The sequence below is a fragment of the Lissotriton vulgaris genome, chromosome 3_1 (genome assembly GCF_964263255.1).
Source record: "Lissotriton vulgaris chromosome 3_1, aLisVul1.2, whole genome shotgun sequence".
Taxonomy (NCBI): Eukaryota; Metazoa; Chordata; class Amphibia; order Caudata; family Salamandridae; genus Lissotriton; species Lissotriton vulgaris.
Window position 1 is genome coordinate 1,019,751,488 of NC_141689.1, and position 12,406 is coordinate 1,019,763,893.

Below are 12,406 nucleotides of genomic sequence, written 5' to 3' on the forward strand. Positions count from 1 at the left end.
AGGGAAAGTGTCGGACTTAAAAGTCCAACAGCAATCCAACAACCATTCCCTTAAGGCAAGTCATTGTAACGATGTGTGGGGTAAAGGAGCGTATTGTAAAGAAGCGTTCATGGTTCGGACCCTTGCTGTTGTAAAGGCACAGTGTGGTTCGAGCCGTGGTGTAAAGGTTGTTTCAAATCCGGGTTCTCTCCTTTTTCATTGTATTAGCCAAAAAGATGCACTTTTCAGCATTCAGTAGACCAACCGTGGTTGTTTGAACATTCTGCATTATGCCATCTAAGCATTCAAGTTAATTCCAAGTAAACAAATGAGAATCCAAATGTTTTATACATTGTTACTAATTTTCAGCAGATTTCAAATGCATGCAACTGTAATCCCTTGGTTTAGTCCAATAAATGGCTATACATCAGTTCAAGACTATCAACAATTATCAAGAACTCAGAAAAGCCAAAGGACCTGGCATTTACCAAAAGCATGACCCAAATAACACTCAGACTAGCACCCTGACTGGCTGTGGCATGCAGCCTGAGAACCTATCCTCAGATCTTTTTAGCTCACCACCCCATGAGTGAAATGGCACCAAGTCTGGAGCACACATTTCAGTCCTCACACATGGCACCAAAACTCAACATTAATATATAAGATTTCAACCTATAAGCACCCCCATCCATATACTAAAGATGTGGTAGATATGTGTATGTCTTACTGGAAAATGCTTTGTTTCCTCAACCATAGATAAAACAGTGCTATAAGATGCTGCACAGTTTTTGATAGGCCCATCTCGTCTGGAAGCGTGCTCACGTATTTTGCTATAAGACTGTAAGGTCTGTGAGGGTGATTCACAAAAATGTCTAAAACCGTGCTTTCATAAATTCTTTTGAGTGAGGCATGTTACGATTTTGAAGAAAATGTTGCCAATAATCACATTTTCTAAAGTAGAGGGCTCTGGGGACACCCTAATGCGAGGTGCCTGAACTGCCCTTCATGCACTCTCGAGTTGTGTAGGCCAAAATGATATGCTTGGTTAGCCATCTATACCCAGAAAACTCCACCTCCCAGCCCAAAGTGCATACATAATTAGTATTTACCTGGATGGCTCTTCCTAAACTCCATTGGGTTTTAGACACCACTTGGCGGGTCTGCAGAAATCATGCTCCCTGTTTGGTAACAACTGGGTATTATCACTGTCTGTTTGGGTATATTATGAACTCTATGGTAGTATTACCCTTTAAATGGCTACAGTCACAGTCTGACGACCTCATTATGCCCCATGCTAAGAGCTAGAGGGATATGAAAGAAGGGGGAAAGCAGGTATCAAAAAGTAACTGGGTAATTCAACTATAAATTTTGTTTGCAAGATAGAACATTGACCTGCTCCTCACAAATCCTCCTCTGAAGTATATTCCAGCACATTCTAAGGTTTTCCACTTGATCCACCTAGAGTGATTTAAGGTGAGAAGGACATTGTGGGGCCTATTCACGAAGGGAAATTTTCACATGAATAAACCTACACATAATAAATTAACTTTTGCGCTTTGCGGTAAATGTGACTTAGTCCAATTTACCATTTGAGGGTGTAAATTTGCTCCAAAATGCAGACTTACATGTCTCCACCCCCTGAAAAAGGGGTCCAGAGTCAAATCCAAATTTACGAGTGTAAAGTTACTACTTGTAAGTTTTCACACATACAGAGAAATCTCTACCACCTTGGTCGAGATCTCTGCCACCATGATGATCACTGTCACTGTGCTGTAGATCTCCCAAAGGTAGATGTGGAGATCTCTTTCTTCTATTGTAGAACTTGGTGATGTAATAGAATGACATCACTGAGTAGTTTTAGGAAAGAGAGTCAGTTAAGGAAGCTGGAGGTTGCTGTACAACTTTGAAGATGTACTTATGAATAAATACCTTTTATCTACTAACCACTATGAGCATGGTTACTACAATTTTTGGCGACAAGGTTCTGTGCAGGGGGCAGATTACTGAGTGACCTCCACCCCTGGAAAAGCAGCTTACCGAGGGGTCCTGCTCATGCTCTTTAAATATTGAAACTGTGAGTAATTCCATCGTTTTTTTATTTGCCTTACTGAAGAGGAACAAGTTGTTTTTGGCAAATTCTGGAAGTTTTGGTTACTGGTTTAATGGTACAAGCATTGCTGTGAACCTGCGTTGCTGTGAGCCTTTAAAGTAGAATTTACTCGTTTTGCCACTGAAGACTAAATGGAAAAACATGTTTGGGGTGGTTTGCAACATTAATTTATCATTAACTTAAACGTGTATTTTAAAGCCAACTCAAATTTGGTAACTACTATTGTTTTTGAGTTCATGTTTGCCAAATTGTAGTTGGATTTTAAATAAGCTGTCTGCTCGAGCGATGGCACGAGAGACCAGCATTCCATGACAAGAACGCACGAGGCCCAGCGTCTAGTGTGGTTTTTGAGAGAAACACATTTGTTTGTCGAGCACAAGCACATGGCGAGGATATTATGACTTATGTAGCAACACTGCGTGGTTTGGCAGGAACATGTGAGTTTCACGTTTTAATGGAGTCTTTAATATGTGACCAAAATGTGAGGTGTACCAGAGAGAAAAAGGTCAAAAAAAGACTTTTGTCATTGGATCCTACATTAGAAGAAGCTGTACAGATTACCAGGAGCTTGGAACATATTGTGATGTGGATGAAGGAGATTGACATGGGAAACTTATCTGTAAAATCTTCGGAAAAAGAAGTTGTTGCCCTGGATGTACAAGAGGTTGGACTGAAAAATACTGCTAAAGTTGAAGTTCCATGTGCATCCAATAAAAAAAAAAATGTACCTAATGTAGTTGTAAAAAGAAAAATTACATGTTATAGATGTGGTGGCCCTGGGCACATTGCCTCTAGTTTTGCTTGTGGGGGTAGAAACATGACGTGTAGGTCGGGTGGGAAGAAGGGTCATTTAGCTAAAATGTGCAGATTTAAAGTACAAAGTCCAAGTGTTAAAACAGTAGAACATCTGGGAGATGTAAGAGAAGAATTAATGCTATCTGTGGGTGAGTGTGGAATGCCTGACCACAATCATAAAATAATTATTAATGAGAATAAGGATATACAAATGGAAAGTATTGAGAAACCCCATTGTGGAATCACCTTTGGTAATACTCAAATCAAAATGTTGGTGGATTCAGGTAGTCTATTCACGTTAATATCTAAAGATGTTTACGAGAAAGAGTTCAAGAAAAACATGAATGACTTTCAACATCCTGATATAAAAGCAGTGGGTTACGGTGGAAAAAGAATTAACATTGTGGGGATGGAATGGATGGATATACTTTTCAAGAATAACAGTGTACATGGTAGAGTGTGTGTAACAGAAGATGGATCCAATCTTTTAGGGTGGCGTCATCAAAAGGATCTTAACATGAGCCTTGACCCTAATGCTAAAGAAGCGGTGATGGTTGTAGAGTCTACGCAAGAATGTAATTTGCCTGTTTTAAAGGATGATCCTGACTGGGGAAAGAAATTGATGGTGTCATTTCCCCATGTCTTTACGGATGAATTTTATCAAAATATTGTAGATGAGGCCCATAATACATAAACAACTGCATAAAAATCTCCTGGATCCTAGCTAGTGAGATGAAATTGTTACTTGTAGGCATACACTGGCATAATGTGAGAGAGTGCTAAGTCCTGTGACAAAAACATATCACTCAACAATTCTAGAAAATAAGGAAATGGGTGAACAGATTAAGTGATAGGGGCCATATGCACATGCTTATCAATGAAAGTGCACAACGGAACAATGTATTTAGTGACATAAGGACAGAGAGTTTAGACATATAAGTTCATCCATTAGAAAATGTCTATAACAAATACTGAACATGGGGTATATATTATCTTATGGAATAATATCAGCGGCATAACAAAGGCCCCTGCAACCCCTGCAGAGCGGGGGGCCCTGGCTTCCCCAAAGTGGAGGGGGGCCCTCTCATCCACTACTGATGTGACTGTGAGGGGGCCCTTCTGCATATCTTGCAATGGGCCCTTTCAACATGTTGTTACACCACTGAATAATATGTTGCATATCCTGACACTTATGCCAAGAAAATTATGCTTGTTAAGATTACAATTGATCTTTTTGAAGATTTACTAGGCTCTCCCATTGATCTGTTGCCTGTGGAAAGTTCATATGTTGATGCACTGCAGGAGCAGAATATGAAGTGGTGGCAGGTGGATGGCACTGTCCTGGTCAGAACACAGAGGCCCATCGAAGGAAATGATGACATGATATGAATGAACAGTTAATATATTCAATTTCAGTTACAATATATGTATGTGTTAAGTACATTTTGCATGAATATATAACATAAAGATGACTTAATGTCAATGTTAATACAAATACATATTCGAATCTCTTTACTGTGCTAGTGACTTTGATATAATTGTGGCCTACCTGTGTGATTAGTAGGGATGCATTTAGAAATGTGGCCTGGTTTTTGTCCTTCTACATTAGAGGTTACTCCTATTGCAGCTGCATCTACCAATGCACTAAATATGGAGACTGCATAAACATTGAGTATAACAAATTTATACTCTTAGGAATGGGTAAATATGTGTATGAGTGATATATGTGTGATATGAACGGAGAGGTAAGCAAATTGTGATATGCAAAGCTAGGGGCTATCTGCCAGATTCATCAAAGACCCGTTTTGCGAGTCTTTAATAGCGATTCATAAGGAATCGCTATTACAAACTCGCAAAATGGGATTCATGTAGGAATCGCAAAATAAAATGCGATTCCTACACATTCCTTATTTGCGATTAGCAAATTGCTGATTAGCAATTAGCTAATCGCAAATGAGATTGCGATTTCAAGGGTGCAGGGGTGTTCAAAGGACACCCTGTGACACCCCTGAAATGTAAAATTACACAGATGTTACACACACACATGTCCAAAGGACATGTGTGTGTAACATGCAACTTAGAAAAATGCATTTAAAAGCATTTTTCTAAGTATTCGCTATTTAACACGAGGTTTGACCTCGCCGTAAATAGCGGCCCAAAATTGCGAATTCGCAATTTTTAAATGTTTCAAGAATAGCATTTAAGGAATCTCTAATAGAGATTCCTTAAATGCTATTCCTCGCAAATTTGCGAGTTCTTAAATAGCGAATTTTGCAATTGGGATGATGAATCCCAAATGCAAAAATTGCACTCGCAAAGGACCAGATTCTCAGAATCTGGCCCTTTGCGAGCGCAATTAAGCTTCATGAATCTGGCCGTATATTATTACCTGGCCTGGTGTTGGGATTCCCAAGAACAAGTAGGCAATATAACAAGTCAGTTTGCATCCCTCCTCTGCAAACTCCAGACAATACAGAACACTGCCACCAGACTCGTCCTCGGCATCCCCCGACACAAACACATCAGTCAACACCTACGAAGTCTCCCCTGGCTCGCCGTGGTGAAAAGAGTCACTTTCAAAATCCTCACTCACGCCTACAAATGCCTACACAACAACTGACCCAAATCCTCAATGACAGAATCAACTTCCACGTACCCAAATGAAACCTCTGATCTTCCAACCTCGCACTGGTCAAAACCCAGCGTTTCCACAGAGCCAGAGCAAGCGGAAAATACTTCTCTCACATTGCAGCCAAGACCTGGAACGAGCTACCGGCAGACATCAGACGTGCCCCCTCCCTGAACACCTTCAAGACGACTCTTAAGACCTGGCTCTTCGGCTAAACAGATCTGCAGACCCTCATGGGTGAGTAGCCTGCTTTCAATTCCCTGATTGATTGATTGATTGATTGATTGATACATTGATCCACAGGGATGAGGCAGAGATGTGTTACAGGTACACCTCTAAGAAGAGCCTTTGATGCCTGTATTCTGGAAAACATCTTCTTCATCCATCTCCCTCTCAACGTATACCTCCACCAGCAATGCATTGCGAGAGTCTGTCAGGTTCTACCACATGACTGCCTTCTCCCTTCTACTGAGGTGGATAGGGGCAGGATATTTAGTTCCATGTAGTGATCAACAACACAGGTAACTACAATGGTCTGTCTCCTCCTCGGTGATGTCCCTTTTTCTTTTGAATCAGGAAGGCTCCATCAGGGAGGCTCTGATTGCAAAGGTAATGCTGATCAGTTGTGTGTGATTTATGTTAGGTGAACATTGTTTCCTTAAATGTTTCCAGTTTGAGATTTACAAAGTAGTTGTAAAGAGTTCTACCTTCATTGCAGAGATCTCTGCCTACAGGCAAACATCTAAAATCGGCTCATACAGTTACTAGTATTCAGCTTACAACTGTAATTTTAGCCACCAGAATCTGTACCCACTCATGGAAGGGGACTGATACTAGTAAATGCTTGCACCATGGCTGGATATTTCCACTAGGAAAAGATGAATACCATCAGAGTGGAGATGTTGACCCAGAAGATGCCAGAAATCTATGAGTATGGAGATATCCACATATATTTCTCTCTGTGAATAGAAAACGTGCCAGACTTAATTATACTGCAATGGAACACTAAACATGATGATTAGCAAAGCACACCAGAAGGCCCAGGCAATCAACAGTGAAAAGATAAAACCTCAAACGTTATTATACCAATCTCAACTTCAGGTGCTGCCAATCAAATAACAGTGAGCCCTCCTGCAATTATTAGCTTAAAAAATGCTGATAAAAGTCAAAGTTCTCTTGGCAATGGCCCACCCGCACTTTTTCCATTCAGGTTTACTGAAGTATTCTCTAACTTAAGGATTTCACTCACAGAAATTAGATAGTCTCTCAAGTCCCAGCATGTGCTATAATGTATAGAATACCTAATTGAAGCATTGAATGCCACATTTACGAGTTTGGCAGGCAGGGCAGCACAGCAAGTCACCTGGCTGTGCTGCGTGACAGGGAAAGGGCAGAAATACACCGTATTTAAGTCACTATTTCCCCTGCGCTGGCACCCTTTTGGCTGCCTAGTGCCAATGCAGGTACCCTTGCATCATGGTGCAAAAGGTGGCTATAATGCATGCAGGATTGTTTTTGTGGAGGAAGGGGCAGGTTCCTGCACAAAGGTAATCCTGAGAGGCAAATTCCTCTTTCTATGTGTGCTGCAGGATGCAGCACACAAAGGAAGAGCAAGTAACAAGGACAAATAAAAATATTTCTCCTTGCAATGCCTCTCTGGGAAGGCATATATTTTCGGTGCATTTCCAGGTTTACAAGTTCTGGTCAATCTGGCAATGCGTACAAAAAAATGGGAGTTGAATGGGAACACCCATGCAACGCCCATGGCACGCCTCCCTAGCTCAGAGTAAGGCAACACAACTATTTGCCCTGCACTGCTTTACTCCAGATTTATGGACCCACTCAGGGCTACTCCAAGTGGCCTTGCATGGACTCATTAATCGCATTTAAGGTTTACATCACACATGTACAACGTTGCGTGGTGCAAAAGTGAAGCAAACCGGCTCCTATTATGCCCTTGACTTCATTGAGGTATTTCTAAAACAGTGTCTCTTTGAGTTCTTAGCCAAATCATATTTAGACAACTCAGCAGCTAGAGTCGATTCTGCAGAGGTTGGAATTTTAGAACACCCTAAAAACAAGCAATAATCCAACCACCCAAAGGAATCACCAGAACAATTGTTATAATGGTTTCCAGGGGCCTATGGAGATGTAGGACATAAGTAATCTTACGCCAAAGGTAACAATAAAATATAGTCAATATGGATAGATGTTAATGAAGCCACTCCAGTGTTATACCACAACAACTAGCAACCACTGATGACTAAGATATTGATAACTGCATGGCCAGACTGGGATTTGGGGGGAAGCAGGGAAAATTGAATTTTTAAATGCACTATACTGTGTGTCAATAAGGCTAGAGTGGTGAAACTAGTGTTCCTGAAATAGGCATTATTGAAACCACACAAAGAAGAGCACTCCAAGAGGCTAAAGTGAAAAAGTGTCTGCCTGTGCCTGTGTAGCTTCTATGGAATATGTACAAATGGTAATGAGACCCAAAATTAGGATAGATGTCCTCCACATAGTTTGGAATAGCTGTACATACTTCTATCTCCTTTTTTGACCTTCTCTATAATTTTGCCACAGGAGACCCATCACCCTGTGAGCACCACAGGAATGCTCTCCATTTTAACAGCATACAGCTACAGTAGAGCTTTTCTATGCTGACAAGAGATACACTTGAAGAGAATCTCCAACCACAGTTGAAGGTGGCCACAGCAACATTATATGAGACTCTGAGGTGATTTATAGTAGAGCAGATGATAGTTTATGTGTTGGCTTTTCTACCTGCACATTTGGGGGACATAGGGGTGGGAGTGTTCACTAACCCTCCCCAGTAAAGGTCTGTCCAGTACTTCGAAACTGTGATTCTTGCCTTTCGTCATCTATATTCAGTGTGGTGTAAGAGTTCTGCTTGTGTGTGTTTAATGGCATGTGGATAGGCACAGGTGTCCATTGGAACACCTGTTTACAGTTATAGAAAAGTGTGGTTTCTTCAGTCACTTATTGTCTAAGGTGATTTGTTTTCATTTGTTCAGTGCCACCTTCTCTAAACTGGAGCTGTGTTGTGGGTCTGAAGAAGAATTATCATTCCCATTGTTGCAGAAAAAGGCCTGCTGCTTGCCTACTCCCTACAACCTTCACTGTGGTATGGCAGCTACCCCCTAACGAACACAGCATTGTGGCTACTGCATTGACTACAACAAGGGTACCAGAGGGTCAAAGTCTTAACAAGGAATATTTGGATAATGGTTGAGAATTATTACCACTAGCTATACCGCAACTCTTCTTTGTGAAATAGACGTGAGCCAAACTAGTGTATGGTCTCTAACACCCATCAGTCACCACTCGGAACCGCCCTTCATCATTTGGGGTTCTGAGGACCAACACACCACATGGTCTGAACTCTATCAGGAAAGGGCCTAATAGATAGTAAACGGTCCCTCCTGTAGGCAGGGTGGGGTCACCTTTTGTCAAAAGTATTTGGTTGTATGAGACTGATGTGGCTGACGGGGTAACTTGAAAAAGTGCAGTGCAGAGAAAATGTGATACCAAAGAGTTAGGATAAAGGGAGTAAAATTGGTTTAGGAAGCAAAACATTGAATTTAATTGGGTACAGCTTCCAATGGCAATATTAAAAATAGCCAAGACAGAGAAAAATGTATATACTGTCTAGTAGTGGAACGTGGTCAACATGTTTCAGCAATTTATGGCCAAGTGGCCTTGCTTTCTTCAGGACCTTGTCATAACGACTACTGCTACTGCAAACAAAACTAAAGTGTAAAGAAATAGTGTTCTAAAAGAGTGAAACAACGTAGATACTGGTATGTAAGTCACCTGGACCTCCTAGGTGTACTGTTCCGTATCTTCTTACAAATTCGGTTGTTCACCGATTTGTAAGATGTGGAGACCTCACCCCACCTGGCTGCAGCTCAGGACATAGGTGAAGCACCGCTCTTTCCGTCGGTACTTCAACGCGGCATCTGTGCCGTCTGGGGAGGTGCATTGACTACTTTGACCAATTGCACCAATCTAACCTTTACTGGCTACGTGGAAAACCTCACCGAAGCCAGGAAAAGACAAAGGATGCACTTGTGCCTACTTGGGGTATGTTTTTGAACGTATGCAGAACTTTAATTAAGGCTATCACAGATATTCCACCTTTACTCTCCACTCAGATAATTATTGAACCACTCTAGTGAGTTTCATGTACTTTATTGTTTTTCCAGAAGCATCTTCACACCAGTGCTGGAACTGTGTTTGCCAGAGAAAGGACCTTTACGGCTGAAGACAAACTATTATCTTTAGCTTACCCTTGCTATCGTATGCTGTGTGGAGTCTTGTGAGTTAGAGATGACAGGACTCCGTAGAACAGTGATGTAAGTATGTGGGTATGGGTGATAGAATTCATAATGTAGAATGTTCAGTTAGAGGTTACACGTTGAGGAATATAGGCTTGCAGTACCAAGCTTCATTTGTGGTGTTGTATGATACCCCCTCACTGTACACTGTACTAAAATAAAGTACACTAAGTACTGAGTACGAGATATCTCCAGAGGTAGATAGAGGCAGCAAGAAGATAATACTAACTCTCTTTTTGTGGGAGTGCGGGCGAGCAGTTCGGCTTACAGATGACAATGTTTAGCATTTGTTGTACTCACAGAGGCAGTAAATGAGATTCAAAATCAAGAATATACCCGAGTTCAATTTTATATAAAAATAACAAGTTTCTTTATATATGTTTTGAGAAAGAAGACTTCAAATCGGAGCAATACTTTGTACAGTTTTAAAATACTTTGTAGACTGTGGCATTCAGAATAAAAGGCAATGCAGTGTTTTCAGTATCTAGGCACACGGTGGCTGATATCATCAAATATTTACCATCACAGTCAGGGGAGGAAGCCTGGAATGAGTATAGCTTTAGTGGGGTTCAGTTGACTACCAACACAGTTACAGTTGCGGTCACCGGCAGCAGATCACTGCAGCTCTATGGAGGCACAGCCGAACCCGGGCGGTCCTGGTTGATGGGATAAAGGTGTAGTCTTGGTTGGTGGAGTACCGCTGATGCAAATACCCTTTCGGTTGCAGGAAGGAGGACTCCGCTGAGTTCTGGAGGACCACGCTATCTGGGACGGTCGGAGGTCTTCTTCACTGGCTGGATGTCGAAGCTCACTGGCAACAGTTGGGCCACAGGTGGGTTTCAGGGCGGACTGTCTCAGAGGAGAGGCAGTTGTGCCAGCATTGCTGCTTCCACCGTCGGGGCCACAAGCAGGAGCGTGCAGGCTCTCAGGAGTCGGGCTGTTTCCAGCATTGGTCGCTGTGCTGAGAGGATCCCTAAAGGTGATGGAAGCGCGTTGCAAAGTTTCTTTATAGTGGGGAGTCGCATCGACACAAGTGCCGGTCCTCAACTATCATGGTTCTTTACTGGAAGTCACCGGGAACTAGAGCCTCTAGCCCATAGAGAGGTTCTTGGTAATTTGCAGAAGGCTGAAGGGCTCCAGGGTTTCTTGGAGGCGTCACAGTTGTCAGGAAGGACAGCAGATTGCAAAGGTCGAGTCTTTAGCAGCGCAGGGGTTTGCGCCAGTTTTTTCTGAATTGGAGCCACCTAAATACTGAATTTTGTTTTTTTTAGAGGGGGCTAGGTGGTAGCCAATGGGCTGCTTACCTGTAGGGTGCCTACACCCTCTTTATGCTCACCCCACATGTGGCTGGGCATACCCTGACTCATAATAGTCTGCTACACCCATCCTCAAGATGGTGGATAGTGAAAAGTGAGGTCTACCTCGCCTGCCCCACCTGAGGGGTAGTCCAGGGTGAAGTTAGATCTACCTCCAATTTTACCAAATTTTAACACCAGTCCTCCCACCAAAAGAGGAGCAGGAATGGGGGATCACTATCTGCTTCTAACATCAGAGGACTGGGGGCAGGGTTCAAAGGTGGCATGTCCATTGAATTTCCCAATTCTGCTGAGGCAGCTTCTGCAGCGGGGAAGGTGTGATCACCTCCGCCCAGTGCAAGCATTGCTGCTGGATCTGGAGAGCTCTGGTCCTCTACCCAGGGGTCCATAAACATATCTGGTGATGGCAGGCTGGCTAAAACTAGACAGGGACAACACCAGCGGTAAGTAGGTTTCAGGGAACCCTCTAGCAGCCAGGTCTCTTGTGTGAATTTATCAATAAAATTAACATATTGGCATCAGCAAGGTTTTATTAAAGCTAGATGTTTGGTACCGAACATCTTAGAAATCAGTTAAGCCATCATGGAGCTAGGAAACTCGTGCTGACAAATATCCAGGCCATGTGCTCTTTATGATTCTCGGTTCACTTACAACACCCAAAATAGGCTGGACAATGTAGTGGCATATCTTCATGCTTCATGCTGATATGCCTTCGTATAGATTATAGAGAACACTTCCTTAGGGCGGAAGGCCTGCCATAGGGGTGACTTACCTATATATTATGCAGTGTAAGGGCAGCATGGCCTACAGGGCCATGTGCCATGTCTACTCCTTGGTTAGTCCTGGACACGCAGCCAGCAATAGCAGTACTGCCTGGTCAGGGTGTGGGACTGTTTTCTGTCCCCATGCCCTGGGTACCAAGGGTACCATTTACTGGGGCTTACAGGGGAAACAGGAGTTGTGCCAATTGTGGAACAGTGTTTGGGAACGGAGATCTGGCACTGGGAACCTGGGGGCATATTACCAAGGCAGGCGATATGAAATTATTGCCGCTTTTGCGGCCGTTTTCGGCCGCAAAGCAGCGATAGTTTCATCGCCCTATTAGCACGCTGTCGCTAACATCAGTTAGCGACAGCTTTTAGGTGATAGCGAGTAGTTTGGGGCCCGCTTTGCATGTCAGCGATATTTATCACTAATGACATGCAAAGTGGGGTAT